Genomic DNA, 27494 nt, shown 5'->3' with positions numbered 1-27494 from the left:
GAGGGCGGCCGGCACTCGGGAAGATCCGCCGGCCTCCCGAAGAAGACGTCACTGCTGAGGATCAGAGACCGTGGTCGGCACGTGACAGGTATGTATAGCGCACCACACTTCCGGGTACACGGGTGGGGGTGGTGGGACACGGGGAAGGGGGCCATTCATAGACATAACATACATTACAAAGTTGTATAACTTTGTAATGTGTGTTATTCTGAGAATAATTTTTTAGCGCCGGACAACCCCTTTAAGCATTTAATCCATTATAACACGGTCATGAGTCATGGCTTCTTCAAGTGACTTAAAAATACATAAATAAATTGTCTGCTAAGGTTCATGACTGTTGTTTCCTGGTATGAAGGGTCTTGGTATGGCCCCAGGTGTGGAAATGTAATCATCCCAGTATGGTTACACCTCTAGTTGAAACAAAGCATATACTTTAATAGATCCCTATTATGGTATTGTCTTTGCGGTCATGGAGATTGTATTTCACATGCCTGCAAAAAAGGAAATATTGAGTCCTCCGAGCCTCGCTGCTGCTTTTGGAGAAAAAGTAAAGGGCAGACATGTCTTCTAATGAAACGGCCGACAATCGCTTTGTGTAATAGAAGGCAATGATCACCTGATTTCAGCTGACTTGTCTTTTAATGTCTTTTTCAACATGTTGAAAGACAAACCAGGAGCATAGCAGTTATCTGCTGCCGTAACTCTGTGTAATAGGATAGTCTTACAGCGTAATAGACTAGTTCCGTCCTCACTGCAGCTCCGCGTGGTGTTGTAGCCGAAAATTGCTAGTATCTAGTAGACAGGAGAAAATACAGAAGGCTCCTGATGGCAGGCCAGGGCCTCTAGGTACACGGTCACCAGGCTCTGGGCTCTCTCATAGAATCTGCCCCCATTAGTCCCACCCCAACATATATATATATATATATATATATATATATATATATACTAGAAAATGTACCCGGCGCTGCCCGGGTATAAAGTGTCAGTGTGTTAATTAGATTTGTTCTAAGGTGCCCAGGAGGCCAAGCTAAAGGTATTGTTAATTAGTGGAAATAGTTGGGGGGGTCCTGTATACCTGTAGTGTGTAGTTGGGGGGGGGGGCTGTATACCTGTAGTGTATAGTTCGGGGGGTCCTGTATACCTGTAGTATATAGTTGGTGCTGTATACATGTAATGTATAGTTGGTGGAGGTCTTGTATACCTGTAGTTTATAGTTTGAGGGTCCTGGATACCTGTAGTGTATAATTGGTGGAGGTCTTGTATACCTGTAGTATATAGTTCGGGGGTCCTGTATACCTCTAGTGTATAGTTTTGGGGTCCTGTATACCTGTAGTGTAAAGTTTGGGGTCCTGTGCACCTGTAGTATATAGTTGGTGGAGGTCCCGTGCACCTGTAGTGTATAGTTTTGGCGTCCTGTATACCTGTAGTGTCCTGTATACCTGTATCGCCCGCATCAGAGTTTCCCATAGCACACAAAGAAGCAAGCGCTTGGAGCCGCTCGCTTCACTGTGTAAACTGACAGGGTTACCTACAGCCACAATTGAATTGCGGACGCAGAAAACTGACATGTCAGTTATTTTCGGCCCCACATGGGATCCCGGCCGGAACGTATACGATGTGTATACGCTCTGGCCGGGATCCCATAGAAAGTAAGGCATTGTTCCACCCCGCACAAAGTACGGCCGTTGTTACCGATGGCAACAACAGCCGTACTTTTACGTAGTGTGAACATAGCCTCAATGTTAGACATCTGTTAACCCTTATGCAGTTTTAGCTATCAGCTGTGCCATACAACAGTCATACCTAGTGGTGGGGGTTGTGTAATAGACACATGGAACCAACCTATACCTGATTAAAAAAAAGACAGTGGACCCCTCTCTGGGACACTGCATTTATAATAACTGACTTACAGATGTAGCCAGGCTTAACATGAGTTGTAGCCAGGGTTAACTTGATCCCTGAAGCATCAATGGTGTCAGGGAGCTAGGTTAACCCCTTAAAGTGACACTGTCACCCCGTTTTTTCAATTTTACATCATTAAACATTTGTAAAGGGTTAATTTTGGATTTTCCATACCTTATTTTATATATTGTGTAATGGTGCTACTTGAGGTAAAAAGTAATTTTTATCTTGTCCTAACTGTGCCTTATCTCCGCCCACTTTGCCATCGTAGACTCCGCCCCCATCATGACGTTATATCTTGCTGCCGCTCTGCCGTTTCTCAAGTCGGGCCTCAGAGCGGACACATTGCTCCCTGCATCCTCCTCATTGCTGGCGCAGGCGCACTCGATCTGTGATAGAGGACTGTCACAGGAAAGCTGTGCGGCGCTGGCACAGTGGGGCACAGATGCTCCTCTCCTGATGATACTGTGAGTGCGGCCGCAGTGATGCGCAGGCGCAGTACGGCATTGAAGCTGCCCTGCTCCTGCGTCTGGCCCGTGGTGTCATCCGACGAGGGGGCGACGTGGTCGGGCAGTGATGCTGCCCTGCTACTGATTGGCCGTCCCTCCCCCGCATAGCTCCCTAAGTCACCAGGCGTGGGGCAGGCAGTCGGGCATTGATGTTGCACTGCTCCTGTTTGGCTGTGCTGGTGCCCGCTCAGCCCGCAGTGTCATCCAGCAGGGTGCACGCACAACAGAAGTAGGAACAGGGCAGCTTCAATGCCCGACGCCCTTTCGGATGACATTGTGGGCTGAGCAGGCGCCAGCACAGCCAAACAGGAGCAGTGCAGCATCACTGCCCGACTGCCTGCCCCACGCCAGGTGATATCGGGGCCTATAAAAGGGGGAGGCACAGCTGAGCAGGCCAGCATCCCTGCCAGGTGATATCGCGAGCTGTGCGGGGGGAGGGACGGCCAATCAGTAGCAGGGCAGCATCACTGCCCGACCACGTCACCCCCTCGCCGGATGACACCACGGGTCGGGCGCAGGAGCAGGGCAGCTTCAATGCCGTACTGCGCCTGCGCATCACCACCACACCGATTCACAGGCTTTGCACCCGCACTCACAGTCCCTGCAATAGGCTGTCGGGAGAGGAGCATCTGTGCCCCTCTGTGCCAGCGCCGCACAGCATCGCAGGCTGTGCGAGTGCAAGGCACAGCCTTCCTGGGACAGCCCTCCATCACAGATCGAGTGTGCCTGCGCCAGCAATGAGGAGGACGCAGGTGCAGTATGCAGGGAGCAATGTGTCCACTCTGAGGCCCGACTTGAGAAACAGCAGAGCGGCAGCAAGATGTGACGTCACGATGGGGGCGGAGTCTACGATGGCAAAGTGGGCGGAGATAAGTGGGAGGACAAGCCCCGCCCAGGTGGCGCAGTTAGGACGAGATAAAAGATTACTTTTTACCTCAAGTAGCACCATTACACAATATATAAAATAAGGTATGGAAAAGCCCGTCCCCCAATAAAAGTTTAAATCACCCCCCTTTCCCATTTTATAAATAAAACACATAAAAATAAACAAATAAGCATATTATATACCGTAGCGTGCGTAATCATGCAATCTAATAAAATAAATCAATATTGATCCCGCACTGTGAACGACGTAAACAAAAAGCGGTAAGAAATCGACAGGATTGTTTATTATTTACAATTTATTTAAAATAAAATTGATCAATTATTGATTTTTAAATAAAAAATGATTAATCATGACTCATCTACACAAATATAGTAAAAATAAAAACTAGAGACTATGGCGCAAAAAATTACACCCCATACAGCCCCGTTCGTGAAAAAATAGAAACACTATAAGAGTCAAAAAAGGGCCATTGTAATCATACCTATTTGCAAAAAAAAGGTTTTACTGTTAATAAAAATAGTAAAACATTAGAAAAGCTATATAAAATGCATATTGCTGTATTCAAACTGACCTATAGAATAAAGATAAAATGTCAGTTTTACTGTAAAGTGCATAAGGTAAACAGGGACCCCCCCCCCCCCAAATTGCAGAGTTTTTTTTCCCAATTTCACCTAATATGTTTTATTTATTTTTATTTATAAAATGGGGAAAGGTTGGTGATTCTAACTTTTATTAGCGGACGGGATTTCTAATACAACTATACTGATCTCATATAGAGATCAGTGTAGTATCCATTATACAGCACTGGATCAGTGCTGTAATGCTCTGGGCTGCTGCAGCACAAATCTGTAGATTACCAGGCCGAGATCAGCATCATTCCGGTGCTGAGGCCTGGGACGGTAAGAGGAAGGAGGACACCGGGGAAGGCTATTTAGAGACATTTTAAATGCAGCTGTCAGTTCTATCCGCAATCCCAGGCTAATAGCAGCCGGGAGCACTACGGCTCAGATGGGGGTAGCCGAGTGACCCCTCTCTGAAGCCCCCTACCCACATCAGAATGTACATTTATGTTCTGATGCAGTGAGGGGTTAAAGTATAAGGGTACAGTATGTGCACACTATGGAATATACAGAGACTTCAAGCGGATTCCGCCAGGATGTTACAGTGTATAGAGGAATACTTGTAGAAGAAAAGGAAAAAGAAGACGACCTGTGCACATGTATTGACTTTCATATAGTCTTCACACCACCTTATGCCCACTAGTTTTGGCATAACCGTACTAATGGGTGACACAGGTCCCAGACCTTGTTACCTGGGATGAACAGAGTGCTGAGGGTTCCCTGGCTAACACTCTCGCTGCAAGATGGAGTTCATAGACTTTCCAGTAACTTTGCTCCACCCGGAACAGATCCTAGTTCTTTGGCTTTGTAATGGATACTGTCCTGCACTGTTATAACTCCTCGTCCTCGGCGTGGGTTGAGATGATCTGTTGGCTAGTCCTCTCCTGAAGGGTTTAGTACTGCATCACTCGCGATACAGGTACTTCAAGAAAGAAGTTTGTAAGAGGGCTCTGGCCTTCGTCCTACCCATGTGGGGTACTGACTGCGACTTCTCTGTCAAGGGGACCTGGCAGAGGGCCAGGGCCCAGGTAGGACTACTTTGGAGAGCTATCTGGGCTGCATCATTTCTCCACAGAAGCACAACTAATACTCCTCCTTCACCCAAGGGACTAACTTCCTAACCAGCATATAAGGTGCGCTGTGGTTGGGTGGAAAGAGAGCAATAGAAGATTAAAAAGGGGAGACGTGATAGGACAGAAGAAAGGAAGGATCCTACTGGTTCACAGAATCTGGTACACATATACACACAATAACCCTTTTAGATACTTCAGCCGTACAGCTTTCACACTTCAATACAAAACACAGTGACATCTATTGGTCATCTTTTAGTACTACAGGACCACAAAAAGTACAGACTTTTACGAAGGGTGTGAATAGCAGTAACACCCCTAGTGGGACACCACACTTGTAAAGGGGTACTCCAGTGAAAATCTTTTTCTTTCAAATCAACTAGTTTCAGAAAGTTATATAGATTTGTAATGTACTTATATTCAAAAATCTCAAGTCTTCCCATACTTATCAGCTGCTGTATGTCCTGCAGGAAATGTTGTTTTCTTTTCAGTTTGACACAGTGCTCTCTGCTACCACCACTGTCCGAGAAAGGAGCTTCCCAGAGCAGGATAGGTTTTATATAGGGATTTGCTACTGCTCTGGACAGTTTCTGTCTCGGACATAGGTGGCAGCAGAGAACACTGTCAGACTGAAAAGAAAACAACATTTTCTGCAGAACATACAGCAGCTGATAAATACTGGAAGACAATATTTTTAAATAGAAGTACATTACAAATCTATATAATTTTCTGAAACCAGTTGATTTGACAGAAAAAGATTTTCGCAGGATAACCCCATTTACTTAAAAGCCTCTTAGCCATGTTGGCGACAATATCTTTATAAAACTCCATGTGCATCACCCCAGTTGCACTGACCATGCTTTCCCCACTACGGTCTGGCCTGAGAACTCCTCAAGGCCGGATTACAGTTTTTTTTTTAACTGCTCCCCCCCACCTCCCCTTCTTTGCCTGGAGGTAAGGGTTAAAGTGAATATACTGTGGTCTGCTTCTGTTACTCAGCAGCTTATGCAGAACTAGTATTTTTATCTGAAAGCCTAATTCTTTTAAATATCTAGGTGTCCACATCCCTGCCAACTTTGCAGACACATTCTCTATTACATTCCCACCATTACAACTTGCTAGTAAATTACTACATTTAAATTACTAAATTACTAAAGGTGACAACATAGCGTGGGAGAAAAAGGATGGGTCACATAAATATACTGTGGATCTCCTTGATAAACCTTCCAAGGTTCTTTTTTCCCACCCTCACACAGCTTTTTTACCTGATTTGTTAGGGCAAACAAACACCCTTGTATAGCAAAGGAGTGACTGATTTTTTTCTGTCTTTTGAGCTTAGTATGGTTGAAAAAAAACTCATGTCCATTAAAGGAAAAGTCTTTTATTAAAATATTGTATTGCCACCCAAAATTTTACCAATCACCAATATACACTTACTACAGGAAATACTTATAAAGTGCTTTTTTCTCTGCACTTACTACTGCATCAAGGCTTCACTTCCTGGATAAAATGGTGATGTCACTCCCAGAGCTGTGTGGGCTGTGGCTGCTGGAGAGGATGATGGCAGAGGGATGCTTAGTGTCCCTTTATTGCCCTGTGTCCCTCAGTGTTCCCCTGCCATCATCCTCTCCAGCAGCCACAGCCCGCAGAGCTCTGGGAGTCGGGTCGTGACATCACCATTTTATCCAGGAAGTGAAGCCTTGATGCTGTAGTAAGTGCAGGGAAAAAGGCACTTCATAAGCATTTTCCATAATAAGTGTATATTGGTGATTTGTGTAACTTTTGAGGGAAAATACAATACTTTAATAAAAATGTTTGCTGGACTTCTCCTTTAAGTTTAACTAAGTGGAGGATGGATATAGGGAAGGGGAATTGATGAGTAAATTGTATACTCCTACACAGGGACGGACACAGACTACAGAGGGCCCCTGTGCAAAAAAATGTGTTTGGGCCCCCATAACCTATTCGTATCTTCACCTTTCTGCCTTACATAAGTACGCCAGGGTATCTGGTACATGTGTCCTGGTCCTACAGCACAGATGCCAGGGCCCACAAAGGGACTGTACTCCAGTCTGTGCAGGCCCCAGTGGGGGACTGGGGTACCTGTGGCCCACCAATAGAACTGATCATAAGAAGCATCCAAATGAAGAACCTATCATAAAAGGACATGCTGACCTCGTCCCATCCTGTACTGATGTATCTGTGACCACAACTCCCGGAATAACAATAACTACAACTCTCACATTGCCTTACACTTATGAAGCTCTTAAAGAATTTTGGGAGTTGTAGTTTCCGAGAGGACAGCCCCTTGAGTTATCTACTCATTTGTATTGCAAATCCCAGCATATCCTGAGGGCTATGGACTGCGGTAAATGCTGAGAATTGCAGTGTTTGCATCTGTTGTACCTGGAGGGTCCAAGGTGCAATGTACACTGGATGCTTTGTGGGAAATTAAAATATATAGGAAGTGTGGAATTGATCTCAGAATAGCACTAAAAGGGTATAGAACAAAGGTGCCCTTAATCACTGTTGGAGCACAGGTGGGATACATGTACTGTATGTGGCTGCACAGGTGCGATACATGTACTGTATGTGGCTGCTTAGGGGGAGATGAAATAATATAAAACTATGCTGCAGGGGGGGGGGCACAGTTATTGGCAAAAAGGCATAAACATCAGCATCAAAAGGGGTGGGGTGGGGGGGTCTCTCTCTTACACAGTCCACCCTCTATCTTACAACTTCCAGCAGCCTGACAGATGCAGTGTCCCAGAACATGCAGACTACTACTCCTATTATGGCCATTTCTCTTGCTGTGTCAATGCCTGTTCTGGTAAGGGTTTGCACTGCAACTGCTGCTGGTTTTCCCCTAGTATTCTCTGGTAATGTGCATTCTCATGTGTATTCTCATGTATTCCTGTGTATTATTGCATTGTACAGTGGTATGCAAGGCTGTTGATCACGTGACCTGTAACCATGGTTCCTCCAATGGCCGACTAGCTCTGGCCAGGAGCAACCATGTGACCTCCCACTTCCTCCTAACAAGTGAGTCTTCCCCCTGCTTCCAAGCAAGGAGGATGTGTGTTGTCCCTCTCCTGCCTCAGAGGAGTTGGGCTTCTTCTCTGCAGCTCCCACTTCACCACTAGAAGTGTGGATCAGGTGCTCTGCTATATTCAAGTCTTCGGCTGTATCTGCCTGCTCAAGTGTCTTCTCTCTCATCTGGGTGTCATTCTGTTATTTCTCCTCATCGCTACAAGGATTCACAGCAAGTATTATTCTCAAGCTAATCCACCCAGCAACGCTATTTCTCTCATACTCCTACTCCCATCATCCGGCACGTATTCTCACAGCCTATGCAGCACCACTCCTGCTTTATTTGCCAAAGCCTGCTATATACCCGGTTGCATCCGGACAGAACTGTTGCTACTAGTTACCTCATCTATAATAAAACCGCTGTTACTGAACCCTGGCATTGGTGTCCACTAACTGGTGCCCTGAATAAGTGCAGCGAAGAATCGCATGCCCATCATCACCCGCAGATTTCACAGACTGGCTCTATAGCTGTGCCGCCCTCAGGCCTATACCGTGACAAGTATAACCCCTGCAGCTGCCCCGGTCATTGCCCGCTCATAACACCAGCACTGCGGAAGTGGCCCCCAGGGGCCAGGGCATCGCACAGACACACTGACAATAATCACTCACTGTTAGAGCTGCGGCTGTTGCTCCTTTTCACAGACCTGTCCCTGCACCATAACCCTCCAGAATCCCTCAAGCCCCGGTCATTACATGCTCTCCTCCTCACACAAGGTATGCCCCGGCTGGGCACAGCATCCAGTGACTAAGTGGGCCCCCCAGGAGCAGGGGGCCAAAACTTTCCAGGTGCTGATGTTGCCTGGGCGGCCCACTACAGGCAAGTGCCATGCTGAGCTGACACTTTAGAGTCTGAGCCTGGCGGGCCCCTCTATTAACCTGGGCCTCTGTGCAACTGAACCTGCTGCACAAGTCCGCCCCTGCTACTACTTACGCTTTTGTTATTTTGTTCTAAAAACTTGTCTAAGCATGTTTTGAAGCCCTCCACTATTTTTATTGTGACAGTTCTTCCTGAGATAAGTGTTCTATAGATTCACTGTTCTCGTGGTAAAGAAGGCTTGTCACCTACGGAGTTTGAACCTTTTTTTCTTCAGGCTAATTGACATTGTGTGCTGTTCAGTATTCTATTATTTACAAGTACACCCAGAGCCTGCTCTACCAGTGACTCTTCTAGTGTAACTCCCCCTAGGACTTATGATGCTGCAGGTTATTACTCTCCCTAGGACATATGATGCATGCGGGTTATTAGTACCCAGGTGCATAACTTTACATTTATCCACATTGAACATTTGCTCCCTGACGAAGCTTGGAGAGCGAAACGGCGTTGGAGTGTGAGGTGGGGGACTAGTGGACTGGGACCTGAGTTATAGACTGGTAATTTCTTGTCATCCATATGGACTTGTCTGTTTACATGTGATTCTTATCAGCGTACTGTAGCAACTGGCACTGTCACTTTATTATGCACGTTATGCTGGATGAATTATAAATTTTACAACATTTTCTGGATGTACTAGCACTTTATAATAACTTGTCCCGGCAACTTGGTCTCCCACCTCCCCAGGTCTTGTTTTTAGTGTTGTTTTCTGTGATTGACTTAATAAACTTGTATTTGTTAATTAAAGCTTTTTGGATTTTATTAATCTTCATTTTGGGTTCCCCATGTGTATAATTGGTCCTTTACACAATTGTTTGGGTCCTAGATTTATAGGTGTTTTCACATTTCGTGGTAAAGAAGGCTTGTCACCTACGGAGTTTGAACCTTTTTTTCTTCAGGCTAATTGACATTGTGTGCTGTTCAGTATTCTATTATTTACAAGTACACCCAGAGCCTGCTCTACCAGTGACTCTTCTAGTGTAACTCCCCCTAGGACTTATGATGCTGCAGGTTATTACTCCCCCTAGAACATATGATGCATGCGGGTTATTAGTACCCAGGTGCATAACTTTACATTTATCCACATTGAACATTTGCCAAGTGGAAGCCCAAACACTCTAAGTCAGCCTGTGTCTAAGTCAGCCTGCAACATCTTTTATAGATTATACTGTACTACAAAGCTTGGTGTCATCTGCAAAGATAGAAACACTGGTGTTAATTCCATCCTAAATATCATTAATAAACAAGTTAAACAGAAGGGGGCCCAGGACTGACCCTTGGGGTCACCATTTATAACCGGAGACCATTCAGAGTAGGAATCATTGACCACCACTCTCTGGGTACGATCAATAAACCAGCTTTCAATTCAGTTACAAACTTTCCAAACCTATAGACCTTAAAGTGACTCTGTACCCACAATCTGTCTCCCCCCAAACCACTTGTACCTTCGGATAGCTGCTTTTAATCCAAGATCTGTCCTGGGGTCTGTTCGGCAGGGGATGCAGTTATTGTCATAAAAACAACTTTTAATCCTGCAGCGCTGTGTCTAACGGGCGGGGCTTACATTTGTATATGCATTAGGCTGGCACCACCTCTCCGTCCTTCCTCCCCACTCTCCTCATCATTAGGAATGCTCCAGGCAGATTGCTTCCTATTCCCCACCTGTATGTATAATGAATATGGGCTGGATCGTTAATACACCTGTGCAAAGCTCAAACAGCAGTAAATGTTCCTGGATTATTCCTAATGATGAGGAGGGTGGGGAGGAAAGACAGAGAGGTGGTGCCAGCCTAATGCATATACAAATGTAAGCCCCAGCCGTTAGACACAGCGCTGCAGGATTAAAAGTGGACTTCCAGCGCCACAGTGGACTTCCAAAAGTGGGGGCACAGGCACCACACCAGTGCATCCCAACCTTTTCCACTTCGGGGCACCCCTTGGAAAAAAAAATTACCTACTAAATAATGTTCTACAAAATAAGAAAACTGTCATACAGTGACTCACAGGTGATGTCTTCTTTGATCTGAGGCATAACTTTCCCTTTCCCTCTCCATCCAGTCCAGTCCTCCATGATGATTTCTTCCAGCTACGTTTCATCTCTTCAGAACCAGCGAGGCAAACAATTTATGCTCCCCACATTTCTAGCAACTTCTTTTCCTTTCTTACTCCTGTAGGCTTCCAAAGTAACTGCGCTGTCTGGTGATATGTGCAGTAAAGCGAGTAGAAATGTGGGATGCCCCCTGTATGTAGTATCCCCTGCTGTGTCCCCATGAACTAATAATGCCCCCCAAAAGGTGCCCCCATGAACTAATAATGCCCCCAGAGGTGCCCCCATGAACTAATAATGGCCCCAGAAGTGCCCCATGAACTAATAATGCCCCCAGAAGTGCCCCCCATGAACTAATAATGCCCCCAGAGGTTCCCCCATGAACTAAAAATTCCCCCATAGGTGCCCCCCATGAACTTATGCCCAGAGGTGCCCCCCATAAACTAATAATGCCCCCAGAGGTGCCCCCATGAGCTAATAATGCCCCTAGAGGTGCCCCCATTAACAAATAATGCCCCCAGAGGTGCCCCCATGAACTAATAATGCCCCAAGAGGTGCCCCCCCATGAACTAATAATGCACCAAGAGGTGCCCCCCCATGAACTGATAATGCCCCAAGAGGTGCCCTCATGAACTAATAATGCCCCCAGAGGTGCCCCCATGAACTAACAAAGCCCCCAGAGGTGCCCCCATGAATTAATAATGCCCCCAGAGGTGCCTCCATGAACTAATAATGCCCCCAGAGGTGCCCCTAAAAAAACAAACATCCTACTTACCTAATCCACTCTGTGTGGCTGCAGGCAGCAACTCTCCTCTTCTCTTCTTGTGAGCCGCAGGGACGGGAACTCCGTCAGGCATGATGACGTCACATCATCACGCCTGCCGGAGAGGTCACGTCCCGGAGTCCCATAGGCTGCAGGTTTGAAGTGCCGGCGGCCTATGGGAGTAAATGTAGGAGCAGGACGCTAACTGGTCCTGCTCCTACATAATGCCCACAGAGGTGCCCCCATGAACTAATAATGCCCCAAGCAGTGCCCCCATGAACTAATAATGCCCCCAGAGGGGCCTACATAAACTAATAATGCCCCCAGAGGTGCCCCCCATGAACTAATAATGCCCCCAGAGGTGCCCCCATGAACTAATAATGCCCCAGAGATGCCCCCATGAACTAATAATGCCCCCAGAGGTGCCCCCATGAACTAAAAATGTCCCCATAGGTGCACCCCATGAACTAATAATGCCCAGAGGTGCCCCCCATGAGCTAATAATGCCCCCAGAGGTGCCCCCCATGAGCTAATAATGCCCCCATTAACAAATAATGCCCCCATGAACTAATAATGCCCCCAGAAGTGCCTCCATGAACTAATAATGCCCAAAAAGGGTGCCCCCATGAACAAATAATGCCCCAAGAGGTGCCCCCCATGAACTAATAATGCCCCCAGAGGTGGCCCCATGAAACAATAATGCCCCCAGAGGTGCCCCCATGAACTGATAATGCCCCCAGAGGTGCCCCCATGAACTAATAATGCCCCCAGAGGTGCCCCCATGAACTAACAATGCCCCCAGAGGTGTCCCCATGAACTAATATGCCCCCAGAGGTGCCCCTAAAAAAAACCAAACATCCTACTTACCTAATCCACGCTGTGTGGCTGCAGGCAGCAACTCTCCTCTTCTCTTCTTGTGAGCCACAGGGAGGGGAACTCCGGCAGGCGTGATAACGTTACATCATCACTCCTGCCAGAGAGGTCACGTCCCGGAGTCCCATAGGCTGCAGGTATGAAGTGCTAACAGGTCCTGCTCCTACATTCTACTCACTTTAATGTTCCGTCCGCTCACTGTGCGGGCAGAACATCAAAGTGATTTGTGCATCCCAAGAAGCTGGCGGGTTCTCCCGGCACCCCAGTGTGCCGCGGCACTCCGGTTGAGAAACGCTGCGCCACACTTTCACCAGTAGCTCCGGCAGTACGGATAGGTCTTTAAAAAGCACTGCACCACCAAATTAAAAACGTGGGCCAGGCATGGAACGTGTTAGAGTTCTCCAAGCTCCAGAGCTGTCACCAGGTTATGGTCATTATCACACACAACCATGCCTGGTCCCAGCTGCAGCGGTGACAGCCAAATTTCTGCCTGCTGCAAGATGGCATCTTTTACCTCTGGGGCACTGTGCTTCTTATCACCCAGGGTGATAAGCTTGAGCACGGCCTGCTGATGTCTCCCCACGACATTGTGCAGCATTTCCAGCTCACCACTGAGGACGAATTTATGGAGGAGGAGAGGGAGGGGTTTTCAGAGCCCGTCCTGGCAATCTTAGACAGGTTGGACGAGGGAGGCTGTCCCTGCTTGAGACCCCGTACCCGCCTCCACAAGATTCACCCAGTGTGCCGTCAGCGAGATATAGTGTCCCTGTCCGCAAGCACTTGTCCACACGTCGGTGGTCAAGTGGACCTTCGCGCTAACCGCGTAACTCAGGGCTTGCCCAATGTTACGGGACACGTGCTGGTGCAAGGCAGGGACGTCACACCTGGAAAAGAAGCGGCGGCTAGGGACGGAATACCAAGGTGCAGCAGCTGCCATGGGATCACTGAAGGCTTGCGTCTCCACAAGCCAAAACTGCAACATCTCCATGGCCAGCAATTTGGCGATGTGGCAGTTTAAGGCTTGGGCAGAGGGGTGAATAGAGGCGTACTTACGCCTGCGATCAAATGACTGAGTGATGGACAATTGCTGTGAAGAGACGCATGACAGTGCCGGCAAAGGAGCAGACGCATGCAAAGGGGAAGCTAAAGAAGGTCCCAAAGTGGCCGAAGCACAGGCAGATGGCGAGGTGTCCTGGCCGGTGGTCTGAACTGTAGTGCTAGCAGAGAGAACAGGGGAAGAGTCAGCAGTGGCAACGCTGCGTTTGTTCTTTCCCACTGAGCCCAGTGCTTTGCTTCCAGTTGACGTCGCATGGCCGGGTGGTCAAGTTGCTCTTCTCCGAGCCTCTACTTTTGGAGTGACATAGCATGTTCACCGCGCTCAGCTTGTCATCCGCACAAACATTAAAAAACCTCCACACTAAAGAACTGCGTGACCTCAAAGGGGGAGCTTCGCATGACTGGCTGCTTCGGGGAAAAGTTTGGTGGCCCTGGTGACTTTGGCTTGCCTTCGATGACTCTTCTATCCTCTACCTCTGGACATCCCTCAGCCTCTTTGCGCCTTTTTTGGTGCTGAGCGGGCCTCTACACCTCCACTACTTTCCCCACTGGACTTCACCCCTTGCTAGGTCGGGTCGTTCACTTCATCGTCCAGCCCCTCCTCTTTTATCTCCTCACTCTACTGCTCCTCTTGCACACTGAGCATGTCAACTGTTTGGCTTAACGGCAATTGGGTCTCCTCATCGTCAGTCATCATGACTTCAGGTTGCTGGACCACAACAGCAAAATGAACTGGACATAGTGAATGCTTCAGATTTTGTGCATCACTACAGATAAAATCCTTAGGTAGCCCCTAGGATTCATCAAGTATTTGAACACTGTCCAATTGGGGAAAAGGACCCTGAAAAGAGCTCCTCGGAGTGGGCAAGGGTGGGATAACTATGATGGACTAATTGTGCAGGTTTGGATGCATGAGTGTCAGATTCTTGGCTAGCCTCAAGACTGGAGTGAGTGGATGACTGGTTAGTGGATAAATGACTAGAAGCACTCTCCGCCATCTATCGTAACACTTGGTCACGCTGATCGGGCCTTAACAGTTGTGTACCCCACCCGCTGCACAACTGTCCTATAAAGCTAGGGATGGTGGATGCGTGCGATACTGGACGTCCCTCGGAAGCACCCGTTGTATCCCCAATCATGTCCTCTTCACTTTGCGCTACGCATTGTAGTAGCCATTTAACTTCAATACAATTTAGCTGTACCAGATAGTTTTTCATTTATCCCACACTAACAGTTTTTACAACAATAGAATTAAAGGGCTGATAAACGCCTTCTCAGGACGCAGACGGCGCAAATCAGTATTAGTATTTTATGAGACAACCACTAGGGTTGAAACCAACCCTAACAGGCATACATACAGGCTTTTCAGAAAGCTGTTGGAGCTGTGCTTAAGGTCCAGGGCCGGGACAAGGAGTTTTGGTGCCCTAGGCAGAGAAGGCAAATGGCGCCCCCCCCCCCCCATTAGTATTGGTGCTCCTCACACAGTATAATACCCTGAATGTACCCCCACACTGTATTAAGAGCCCCAATACATACAGTAGTTACCTTATAACACTATTTCCACCATACAGTGATTACATATTGCATGAAAACTGCACTGAACAGAACAGAAAGATATCACCAATGATACCATTCCATAATACCGCCACACCATGACCCCTATCACTACAACCCTATAACTGTGCAGTTACATCCAGCGACTCACATGGGCCGTCTTCTCCGATCTGTCACATTTTCTTTTTCCCTCCATCCTCCTTCCCTTCTGGCTGTGAATCCTCTCTCCAGAATCTGTCAGAGAAACATTTTAGGCTCCAACACATACAGTAGTTAGCCCCCTCTGTACTCCTATATAGTAGTTACACTCCTCTGTGCCCCCATAGTTTTAAGGTGTCCCTGTGCCCCAGTATTGTAGTAAAGCCCCTCTGTGCAGCCCCAATATAGTATAGACTGCTGTGTGCTGCCCCCAGAAATATATAGACCCCCTGAGTGCTCCCCCATAAGTATATAGATCTCCTGTGTGCTCCCCCAGAAGTATATAGACCCCCTGTGTGCTCCCCAGAAGTATATAGAACCCCTGTGTGCTCTCCCAGAAGTATATTGAACCCCTGTGTGCTCTCCCAGAAGTATATAGACCCCGTGTGCTCCCCCAGTTATATATATAGACCCCGTGTGCTGCCCCCAGTTATACATAGACCCCCTGTGTGCTGCCCCCAGTTATACATAGACCCCCTGTGTGCTCCTCCAGTTATATATAGACCCCTGTGTGCTCCCTAACCCTTCCCATATAACAGTAATTCTCCAAAACAAACAAAAAAAAAAACTCACCTGGGCCATGCGTTTTCTCTTCACTGCACTCTTGTGGCAGAGTTACCTGCGGTCACAAGAGGCCGCTCTCCCCATCGCATAACAGTGCACCAACACACCCCTGACCCTGCAGAGCATCACATAACAGTGCACCCACACACCCCTGACCCTGCAGAACATCTCATATCTATGCACCCACACACCCCTGACCCTGCAGAACATCTCATACCTATGCACCCACACACCCCTGACCCTGCAGAACATCTCATATCTATGCACCCACACACCCCTGACTGCAGAACATCTCATATCTATGCACCCACACACCCCTGACCTGCAGAACATCTCATATCTATGCACCCACACACCCCTGACCTGCAGAACATCTCACATCTATGCACCCACACACCCCTGACCTGCAGAACATCTCATATCTCGCACCCACACACCCCTGCAGAACATCTCATATCTATGCACCCACACACCCCTACAGAACATCTCATATTTATGCACCCACACACCCCTGCAGAACATCTCATATCTATGCACCCACACACCCCTGCAGAACATCTCATATCTATGCACACACACCCCTGCAGAACATCTCATATTTATGCACCCACACACCCCTGCAGAACATCTCATATTTATGCACCCACACACCCCTGCAGAACATCTCATATTTATGCACCCACACACCCCTGCAGAACATCTCATATCTATGCACCCCCCCCCTGCAGAACAGCTCATATTTATGCACCCACACACCCCTGCAGAACATCTCATATCTATGCACCCACACACCCCTGCAGAACATCTCATATCTATGCACACACACCCCTGCAGAACATCTCATATTTATGCACCCACACACCCCTGCAGAACATCTCATATTTATGCACCCACACACCCCTGCAGAACATCTCACATCTATGCACCCACACACCCCTGACCTGCAGAACATCTCATATCTCGCACCCACACACCCCTGCAGAACATCTCATATCTATGCACCCACACACCCCTACAGAACATCTCATATTTATGCACCCACACACCCCTGCAGAACATCTCATATCTATGCACCCACACACCCCTGCAGAACATCTCATATCTATGCACACACACCCCTGCAGAACATCTCATATTTATGCACCCACACACCCCTGCAGAACATCTCATATTTATGCACCCACACACCCCTGCAGAACATCTCATATTTATGCACCCACACACCCCTGCAGAACATCTCATATCTATGCACCAACACACCCCTGCAGAACATCTCATATCTATGCACCCCCCCCTGCAGAACATCTCATATTTATGCACACCCCCCCCTTACCCTGCTGACCAGTGCCCTCAATGTTGCTTACCTCCTGCTGATCTTATACACTGCACTCACTGCCTCATAAACAGCCTAGGAAACTAGCTGCCTCATAGAGCCTAACAAAAGAAGATAGCTCCTCCCACACTGGTCACATGGGCATGATGTCATCAAAGGTCCTTTACACCTCCTGGACACTCTATTCCTGCTGCTGTATGTAACAGTGCAGGGCGGGCAGACAGGCAGGGGGCTAGCGGGGGGTAGGATGGATGGGTAAATAAATTACTTACCCATCCAGATGGCGTCCCCTGACGTTTGGCGCCCTAGGCCATCGCCTACCCCTGCCTACTCTTTGTCCCGGCCCTGTTAAGGTCATTAAAGACCAATAATAAGAACTAAAACAGTGTAAGGGTGCGTTTACACAGAAAGATTTATCTGACAGATTTTGAAAGCCAAAGCCAAGAATGGATTTAAAAAGAGGGTAGATCCCATTCTTTCCTTTATGACCTGATCCCTGTTTATAGTCTGCTCCTGGTTTTGGCTTCAAAGATCTGTCAGATAAATCTGTCTGTGTAAACGCACCATTACCTAACAAGAAAAGCAAGCCAATAAACTAGCAACAATATTATAATACAACCAGCTGACAAGGGAGGTGTTGTTAAAATCCAAGATACAGACAAATACAATGCAGAGTGTATCAGACAACTCTCTGACATAACCACAAAGAGTACGTAGATCCAACATTAGATTATAGTTAAAGGGAACCTGTCACATTGAAAATGTTGCCCAATCTGCAGGCATATTGTTATAGAACAAGAGGAGCTGAGCAGATTGATATATATTTTTGTAGGAAAAGTTTTAGGATAACTGGTTATTTACCCATGTAAATCTCTGCTCATTCTGGGCTAAGTAGTCATGTGGGCGGTCCTTTTCAAACACTGACAACTATCTGTATGTAAGTGTACAGGTCGTCAATCACTGACTAGGGCCACTTACTTGTCTACTCTACATATTGTGAGTTAAGAAGTCAATTGGGTGGTCCTAGTGATTGACAGCACTTTCTACCCCCCCCCCCCACACACACACACACAGAGCTTTCAATCTCTGAATAGGACCACCCATGTGACTACTTAGCCCAGAATGAATGAAGACTTACATGGGTAAATGACAAGTTATCCTGGAACTTTTCATAAAAAACTATATATCAATCTGCTCAGCTCCTCCTGCTCCATAACATGATGCCTGCAGGTTGAATTGGATTTTCAGTGTGACAGGTTCCACAATTTTTCCTTCTGCATTTATATAGAGCCATTGGCAGAGTAGGTAAGGACCCACTTGAAATATACTAATTATAATCTTCTTCCATTAATTAAAAAAATTGGAAAGTAAAATTAAAATATGGGGGAAAATTGTATTACTAACAGCTGGAAGATTGGCATTGGTTAAGTTGATAGTTCTCCCCAGATCAATTTTTACTTATTCGCAGCGCCAATTTTGTTATATAATAAGAAGTTCGAGCGGCTGCTGAATGAATTGATCTGGGGGAGGAAACGAGTTAGGTTAAAATATTTGCAGTTTTGCCCCCATGTGAAAAAGGGGGGGTTTGCAATGCCTGATTTTAGACTTTATTATTTTGCATCTTTTTTTTGTCACATAGAACTGGATGAAAGATATTTATGTCAGATTGGACATGGTGTGTCTACAAGAGGAAAACACAAAAAGATTGGTTTGGACATGACATATATTACAGTGCAAATGCGAGAAAAAATACATAGGAAGGACAAAGGGACAGTTGAAAGTCCAGGTCGCAGAACCTCCAAATAATATCAGCAAAGGAAATATGACATTTTGCATTCGGCAGTCTACAGCCTAGTGGCCTAAATGCTGAGGGAGAATTGTTTGGGTTCATCGGATTTTGGATGAAACTGTTGGCACCCACAGACATTTATGTACCAGGCTGCTTCTCAGCGCCAGAACCAGATCTGGAGGCCTATTTGTCCAGTTACTTTATGGCTATGTTCACACTACATATGGAATTTAACACGTATATGCGGCTGGACATATATGTGTTAAATTCCGGCCGGGGATTTACGGAAGTTGCGGTCGGCTACGTACGGTCCGCGAACTTACGCCTGTAGTCTACTTACACAGAACGTGCTACGTCCGGAGACTTACGTAGTGTGAACATAGCCCCCCACTGTAACACTAGGGGCTGTGATAAAAACATATTTTCTATTTGACAAGTAGACAGTATCACATTGATACAGTACAGACAACGACTATCCACATTCATTACTTATGAGGCTGTCAACACAGATACAGATACCTGTTATAGATTGAAATGACAATTCACATGCACTCCGGCTTCTACTAAAGGTAGCAGCCTTCAGATTTTGGTATATACACATGAATACTTTGTTTATCCGAACTCTATGATTTATTTATCGATAATCCTCTCATCCTATTTGTATCGATTTATAATACTGTTATTATACTTGTACTGTATATAATCTTGATTCATTTAACCCCTACACAAGAGGGGTATAATATATGTGATTATAGGGTATGAAACTATACTGACTTCTATGCACGATGTGACTGAGAACGCTTGGAAAGGGAATCGTTAACTTTTTTTAATCCACTGGCGGCAACCAATGCAGAGGTCACTCAATATTACTGAACACTATTTAAGAGAGGCATGCAATACCCTACACTATTCCTAGCCAAGAAGAAGCTCGTGACTTTAAAAGGCGTCTGACCAAGTTATACATCACTAGAATATTATTGAATTGCCACAAAGTCATCTGCATACAGTCGGGGCCCCGCACTACAAGTTTCATACCGCTAGTAGACGGAGGGACTGAGATACACTGAAGACGGAGTCTGTTATTTTACTACGCTATGTCAGCTTACATTATCACGTTGCCACGTGAACAGACTTTGCATCAATCGCTCCAGAGACATCTAAACAGCCAGGACAGGTAAGAAGTGCTCGTGAAACCAATGCCCTTTACATTTTACATCTAATTCCCCCTGGACAAACGAGCATTTACTTTGACCCTGTCTTACCATCTTATGTCCAGCGTTTAACTGTCTCTCAGGGCTCAGTGGGTGCACTTCGCCAGCATTGTGTATACATGCTGTAACACTCTGCTAGATTGGCAGTGACACTTGTAGCTATATACTGTATGCTGAACTATTCAACGTGATGCCCCTGTCGCAAACCCTGTGGGACTCCATGATGAGCAAGGAATGAACAGTTGATTTTATAGGGAGGGCGTAAGCGGGCGCAGTATAGCTGCAGCCCGGACATGAAGGGGTGGGCAGGAGGGGGTTAACAAGGTTAGGGCTTAGTGGAGCATGAGGGTAGCGCATGGTCAGGCTGAGGGAAAGGGGATGGAGTAGGGGGAGTGGGGACACTTGAGGGGACCAATAGGGGGGCAAGGGACAGCATCAGGGAGGGGACAGATCAGAGGGTACAAAGGGAGGGGCTTTTTACTCACCAGCTCCTCGTGTCCCGGACCTGAAGCGACCTGCTGCCCAGCTACAGGATGGACCAGGAAGCCTTCTCTGCCTCCCTGAGGGAGGCCGAGGCGCCATGGAGCAGCTTCTTCAGGTACTTGGGGGAGCGGGGGGGGGGGGGGCGGCAAGCTCCCAGGCCCCCCGTACACCGCCGGAGCGGCTGAGCCCCGGATTGCCCCGCCACTCCCGCCGCGTAGGGAGCCCTATCCAGGACCCTCCAGCCCCTGCTGACCGGTCCTCTCCTCACCAGTCCGGCAGGGCTGCTGGGAGGAATCCCAGAGCGCGGAGGGGTTCCGGTGCCGGGAGTGAGGCACGTGCAGCAGCCTCTGCCTCGTCGGTGCCGGCTTCTGCTTCAGGAGCTGTTGCGGCTGGCCCCTCCCACCGGCTGATGCAGGGGGCAGTCAGAGGACGGAACGAGTCCTCCTACAGGCCCCACAAGAAGAGTGGGGCAAAATCGAGCGCCCGGGCCCGGCGCTGGCCTGAGAAGGATTCCCAGGGGGGGCACCCCTGCCAACAAGTTCAGCGGAGGTGCGGATGGAGGTCTGGCGGTCCAGGCGTCGTGGTGCATACCGCGGTGCGTCTTCAGCGGCTGTCTCCCCGGTCAGCGGCAGCCCTAACTCGCAGGGGCAAGGTGGGAGCTCGGCCCCTTGCGCCGGGGGCGTCATCGCGGGCCAGAGGGCTTCTTCATCTGAGGAGGACCACGAGGCCTTGGAAGAAGGTGAAGTCGCCAGTGATCCTCCGAGGCGTCCAGCATCCTCTGTCGCGGCTGTTCCGGCGTCCGTCCCGAGTCAGCCTGGTGAGTTGCGGTCCATGTCCGTTTTGCCTGCGTCTTTGTCGCCTGTGTTTGGTCTGAGTGGTGTGGGTGCGAGTGGGGTTGGGTTGGGTAAGGAGGTGGCCCTGGGGCGGATGGCGGGTCCGTTTATGGACCCGCCGTGGCCCCACCTACGGGTTTCTCCTTTAGGTTTGGTCCCTAAGAAGGAACCTAATAAATTCCGGTTAATTCACCATTTGTCCTATCCGGAGGAGTTGTCCGTAAACGATGGGATTGAGCAAGAAGTTTGCTCAGTCTCATACGTGTCATTTGACAAGGCGGTGGACTGGGTGCGACGGTGCGGGCCGGGGGCGCTCATGGCCAAAACGGACATTGAGGCTGCTTTTCGACTCCTGCCGATGCATCCTGACTATTTCCATCTGCTGGGGTGTATGTGGGCGTATTACGTGGACTGCTGCCTTCCTTTGGGGTGCTCTATCTCTTGCTCTTATTTCGAGACATTTAGCACCTTTGTGGAATGGGTCGTGCGCAGGGAGTCGGGTCTGCAGTCGGTGTTGCATTACCTGGATGACTTCCTGTGCATTGGTCCGGCGCAGTCCACTTGTTGCTCTCTTCTGTTGCATACGGTCTCGCAGGTGGCCCGCAGGTTCGGCATTCCATTGGCACCGGAAAAAACGGAGGGCCCGGCTACGGTCATCCGTTTTTTGGGCATCGAGATCGATTTGGTGGCAATGGAGTGCCGACTTCCTTGTGATAAATTGGTGGAGCTGCGGGGGTTGGTGGGTTGTTTCTTGGAATTGCGCAAGGTTCGTCTGAGGCAATTGCAATCACTGCTGGGCAAGCTGAATTTTGCCAATGGGGAGCATTTTTGTCGCCAACTAGCGCAGGCCACGGCGGGGGTGCGTTCGCTGTTGCATAGGATACGGTTGCCAGCGGATCACAAGGCTGATTTGCAGGTGTGGGCACAGTTCTTAGGGAGTTTTAATGGCCGTTTCACTGGATCTGTTCACTGATGCGTCTGGTTCTGTTGGGTTCGGTGCGTATCTGGGTGGTGAATGGTTTGCTGGGGAGTGGCCGGATGGTTGGCAAGAGAATGGGTGGGTCCGTAGCCTGGCCCTGTTAGAACTGTTTCCGATTGTGGCGGTGCTTGAAGTGTGGGGTGACAGGTTTCGCAACAAGCGGGTCCGCTTTTGATGCGACAACATGGCGGTGGTGCAGGCTGTCAATAGTCTGACGGCCTCTTCACCGCCGGTGGTTCGCCTTCTGCGTCGACTGGTGTTGCGAGGACTGGAGCTGAATGCGTGGGTGCTGGCGCGGCATTTGCCGGGGACTGCTAATTCTATAGCTGATGCGCTTTCTCGTTTGCAGTTCAATCGGTTCCGTATGTTGGCCCCGGAGGCGGAACAACAGGGGAAGCCCGTTACGAGCTGTTTATGGGTGGTGGCATCCGGACAGCGTTTGGTTTGATGCAGCAGGCCGTATCGGGGAGCACGTGGCGGAGTCATTCGGTGGCGTGGCAAGAGTGGCTGAGTTTATGTGGGCAGTGGGGGGTGGACGGTGTGCATGGTGAGCTCGTTCTGTTGTTATTGTGTTTTATTGGTGATTTGTTTGGGGCCGGGGTGTCGGCTGCAGGGATGGTTCGGAGACTGTCGGGGTTGGCATATTGGTTTAAGTTGATCGGTGTGCGAGATGTTACTAAGGAATTCGTAGTTCGACAGGCGGTGAGGGGATATCGACGGTCGCATGGTGCATGGGGGGATGCAGCTGGAGGATGTGGTGCTGGGGCAGGACTGGGTGTCCTGTTGGTTGCGGTGCTCTAAGACGGATCAGGCGGGCAGGGGTAGGAGGGTGCTGTTGTATGCGGTTCCCGGTTCGGGGGTGTGCCCAGTGGAGAGAGTGCGGTTGTTTAGTGCGGTCCGACCCAGGGGTGCTGGGGGTTCCTTTTTGATTCATAGGGATGGGAGAGCGCTCTCGCGCTTTCAGTTTGTGGCAGTATTCCGGTTCGCTTCCCATTCGTTTTGGATTGGGGCGGCGACAGAGGCGGTTTGCTGGGGGTTGGGTGAATCTGTAGTAGATTGGTAGGTGGGAATCCGCTAGGTTTTGGTCTTATGTCCGGTTACTTTAAATTAGAAAAGGGGGTGGGGGTGGCGTGCTTGCTTAAGGGGTGTTGTTTTCATGCTGTTGTTGTTTTCTGTGTTTTATTTTAGACCCGGCATGCTTGGTGTGGATTCTCGGCCATTCATATGTTCGGAGGGGGGGCGTGCCGTGCTGACATCCGGGCGGAGGGAAGGCAGCTGGGTTTCCCACGGGCCAACGTGCACGTCCATTGGATGGGGATAGGTGGTATGCTGTGGAGCGGAGTGCTGCCTGAGGTCCATTATTATTCAAGGTTGGACAGGCCCCTGATATTCTGGTACTTCACATCGGGGGCAACGATCTGGGCGTCAGATCCTATAGGGATCCGATTAGGGATATCAAGTGCGACCTGTGGTCGTTGTTCCCCGAGTGATTGTCGTGTGGTCCGAAATGGTGGCCCAGTTTGTGTGGAAGCAAGCGCGCTCAGTTGAGAAATTGAATAGGGCGAGAGGGCGGGTTAACCGTGAGGTGTCTCGTTTTGTGGCTGGCAACTGGGGCATTGTGGTCCGCCACCGGGAGTTGGAAGTCCCGGATCGGGGGTTTATGTACAGTGACGGGGTGCACCTTAATGGGGTGGGTATGGATCTGTGGTCTTCTGACATTCAGGATGGGCTGGAGAAAACGGTCGGTGTGTGGCAGGACTCGCAAGGTCAAGGGGTCGAGCTCGCTCGTGGTGGCGGAGGGGTGGTCGTGGATGGAACTGTGTGAGGAGGTGTTGGAGGTGAGATGATGAAGGTGGCAATCCCCTCTCCTTTAGGTTGCAGGGAGGTGGGGCATGGTTGGTGGGCTTACCGCTTAGGCAGAGGAATACTTGTTCTCTGGGAAGCAGTATTGGGGCATATTTGCCAGCCCTGAATCGGCGCGGTGCGACTGGGGGACCTATAGTTCATACTGCTGCTGGGCCATCCATGACCTCCCTGATGGGTATATTGTTAGGTTGGGTGGGAGTTATCAGGGGTTAAATAGTATTGTTTATATATTATGACATGTTATTTTTGTTAAATAAAAGGCTGCTGTGGCCATTATTCCAACGTTAGCAGGTGTCATGTCTTCATTTAAGGTAAAGGGGAGGTGTATTGTGGGGAGGGGGTAAAGTAGGGGTGAGGGTGTGGGGTGTTTTTAGTTATCATTCTAGGTAACCCCCCATAATCTGCCATACCCCTAGTCATGTTTTATTGAATTATTGTATTGTATTTAATTTTATTACCCTGTTTCCCCAAAAATAAGACGTAGTGGAGGATTTACAGGATAGCTGAAGAGGGGATCCGGGGATTTGAAGACCTGCTACGCGGAGCAGGTAACGTATGCTCGTGGCCGGGGCGGCGGGGGTGATCGGAGCTGCGGCGGGGGTGGCGACCGAAGCGGCGTGGGTGGCGATCGGAGCGGCGGGGGTGGCGATCGGAGCGGCGGGGGTGGCGATCGGGGCGGAGCAGGGGGCTGTGGTTGAGCGGGGGGGCGGGCTGCGGGCGGGCCGGGCTGCGGGCGCGAGATCGTAAAATGATCGCAAAACGATTTTTCCGTACGATATATCGTACCGTCTAAACGCTGATCGTTATAAAAAAAAAATTGTTACTTCGAAATCGTTAATCGTGCGATCGGGCCAATAATCGCCTCGTGTAAACTTAGCATAATGGTGCGTTTAAACAGAAAGATTTATCTTTGAAGCCAAAGCCAGGAACAGAGGTAATTAAGGAAAGACTGAGATTTCTCCTCTTTTCAGATCAATTCTTGGCTTTGGCTTAAAATATCTGTCAGATATTTCTCTCTGTGTAAACGCACCATTACTCAACCCTCCTTAAGGCCCTATTACATGGAACAATTATTGGCCGTATTCAGCCAATGCGGACGATAATCATTCCATGTAATAGAAGGCAAAGATTAGCTGACATGAACTCTCCCCTATGGGCTGCCTACATGGTCTAGCGATCACCTGCCCCCCCCCCCGCATCTACCCGCCCCGCATCTCCCCGCGGCTTCCCTTGCACTTATCCACTCGCTGCCACCGCGAGTGGAACAAGGTATCACCGGACCTCTAAAATAAAAGCACTGCCCGGCACTGGTGTCACGACATAACATCACTGGGCACAGTTATATCTCAGCCGACCACCATAGCGACCACCACACTAAAACATGTGGCAAGTTCCGGCCGCACCTCCTCCACACCACTGGAGGGGTACATCACATATACACTTTGTAATTTACATTTTTTTTATGCTCAACATTTGTTTAGCCTTATAAAATGGAAATTCCAGCTCTTTGTTCTGTTGTTGTGACCCTGCTGCTTCAGGGATACATTTGCATTTACTGTGTATTGCACCACAAAAAGATATCTACAAGCTTCATTTCAGCTTTTTTTTTCTATTTCAGTAGGCAGGGAGATAGATGATAGATTTTTTTTTTCTTGCTGAAGCTGGAAGCACAGCAATACCAGTTCAGTGCCTTGAGATGACAGAGCAAGCTCTTTTTCCATTTCCCTGTTCTAAAAATCCATGTAATATATGGTCGCCAGGGACGTATCAGATAATAAACTAATAAGAACAGATATTAGGATATGACCTATTAAGCACAGCTGCTTTAGAGTTAAAAACATAGTGTTGTCAGAGCACATGATGTAAATCCAAATTGGGGGAATACCAATCTGGGAAAGATGAGGAGGAGGCAGGAATGGTGCTATTAATCACTGCTGAGAGTGGTCCGGGAGTGAGTGTGTGTGTTTGTTGGTGGTGGTGGTGGGGGGTTTGTTGTTGTTGATTACTGCAATGGGGGGGGGGGGGGGTTGTTGATCATTGCTGAGTGTGTTCTGGGGTTCTGTCGATCATTGCTGAGTGAGGTCCAGGATGGAGGTGGGGTTGCTAGTGGTGCCCCTTAGCTGTGGCCTCACACAGTGGTGAAAACGGCCCTTTGGCATAGGTGGCGCTCCCTGCAGCATCAAACACAGCGGCTGCTGCACATTGCCGAATTACCTTTGTGAAGCCCTATCTAGGTGACATTGTCCACCAACAATTAAAATAAATTTTACTCATAAAAGAAGCCCACACATCCTCTTTATTTATTTATTTTTTTCAGGTCACAGGTAACATAGTATGTGTTAAGCAGGAGCAAGGCAAAGTTACTTCTGAGCTTAAAGCATACTTGCAAATGGTTTAGAAGAGCTCTTCATAGTGGTGCTCTCACTACTGTTATTGGGCCCCTGAGAGTCCCCTCCATGGTGCACAGCTATTTCTTATTTGTATGAGTCTTGGCCACTACGGAGGGTCAGCCTTAGAGAAGATGGCACCCTGTGCAGAATTTGCTTTCGGCGAACCTTCCCCCAGATTTAGTGTCATCAGAATCAACAGGACATGAGACCAGAATGTATATAGGGAGTGCTCTCATATACTATGTAGGTGTGGTACTCGGCCAATGCTGTGTGGGATGTTACTCGTGACGCCAGTTCTGTGATGGAATCTGGACCTCGGGTGTAGGTGTTCACAAGTGTGATGTTGATACCTGTTTGGCTGGTTTGGCTTGTTGTCCCTAAATGATCGGTAACCTCAAGGAGTATTGAGGGTCCCTTGGGCACTTGTCACAGTAACCTGGAGTGATAGTAGACCCCTTTGGAATGTCGGTACAGAAAGAGGAAATATAACCCAAGGGAAACAGTGGTGGGTGAAGGTGCAGGTAGATAAAACAGAGTCCCATGCATTTAGTATAAAAATAGAACACTTTACTGAACAAAGTTGCAGGTGAACAGTACACTTAATAAA

The 27494-nt window shown here is 48.5% G+C and overlaps 1 protein-coding gene and 1 non-coding gene across 2 annotated transcripts in view; both read right to left on the bottom strand.

The window, feature by feature from the left end:
• The window catches only part of LOC138796917 (beta-1,4-galactosyltransferase 1-like), a 226130-nt gene that overhangs the window by 105824 nt on the left and 92812 nt on the right, over positions 1–27494 (bottom strand). The window lies entirely within an intron of this gene.
• LOC138797994 (U2 spliceosomal RNA) lies at positions 26145–26332 on the bottom strand. Its single transcript, XR_011364065.1, has one exon. It is a non-coding gene; the product is annotated as a U2 spliceosomal RNA (small nuclear RNA).

The sequence above is a fragment of the Dendropsophus ebraccatus genome, chromosome 7 (assembly GCF_027789765.1).
Source record: "Dendropsophus ebraccatus isolate aDenEbr1 chromosome 7, aDenEbr1.pat, whole genome shotgun sequence".
In the NCBI taxonomy this organism is placed as follows: domain Eukaryota; kingdom Metazoa; phylum Chordata; class Amphibia; order Anura; family Hylidae; genus Dendropsophus; species Dendropsophus ebraccatus.
The sequence above is the reverse complement of the archived record's forward strand: the minus strand, read 5'-3'. Positions and strand labels throughout refer to the sequence as shown.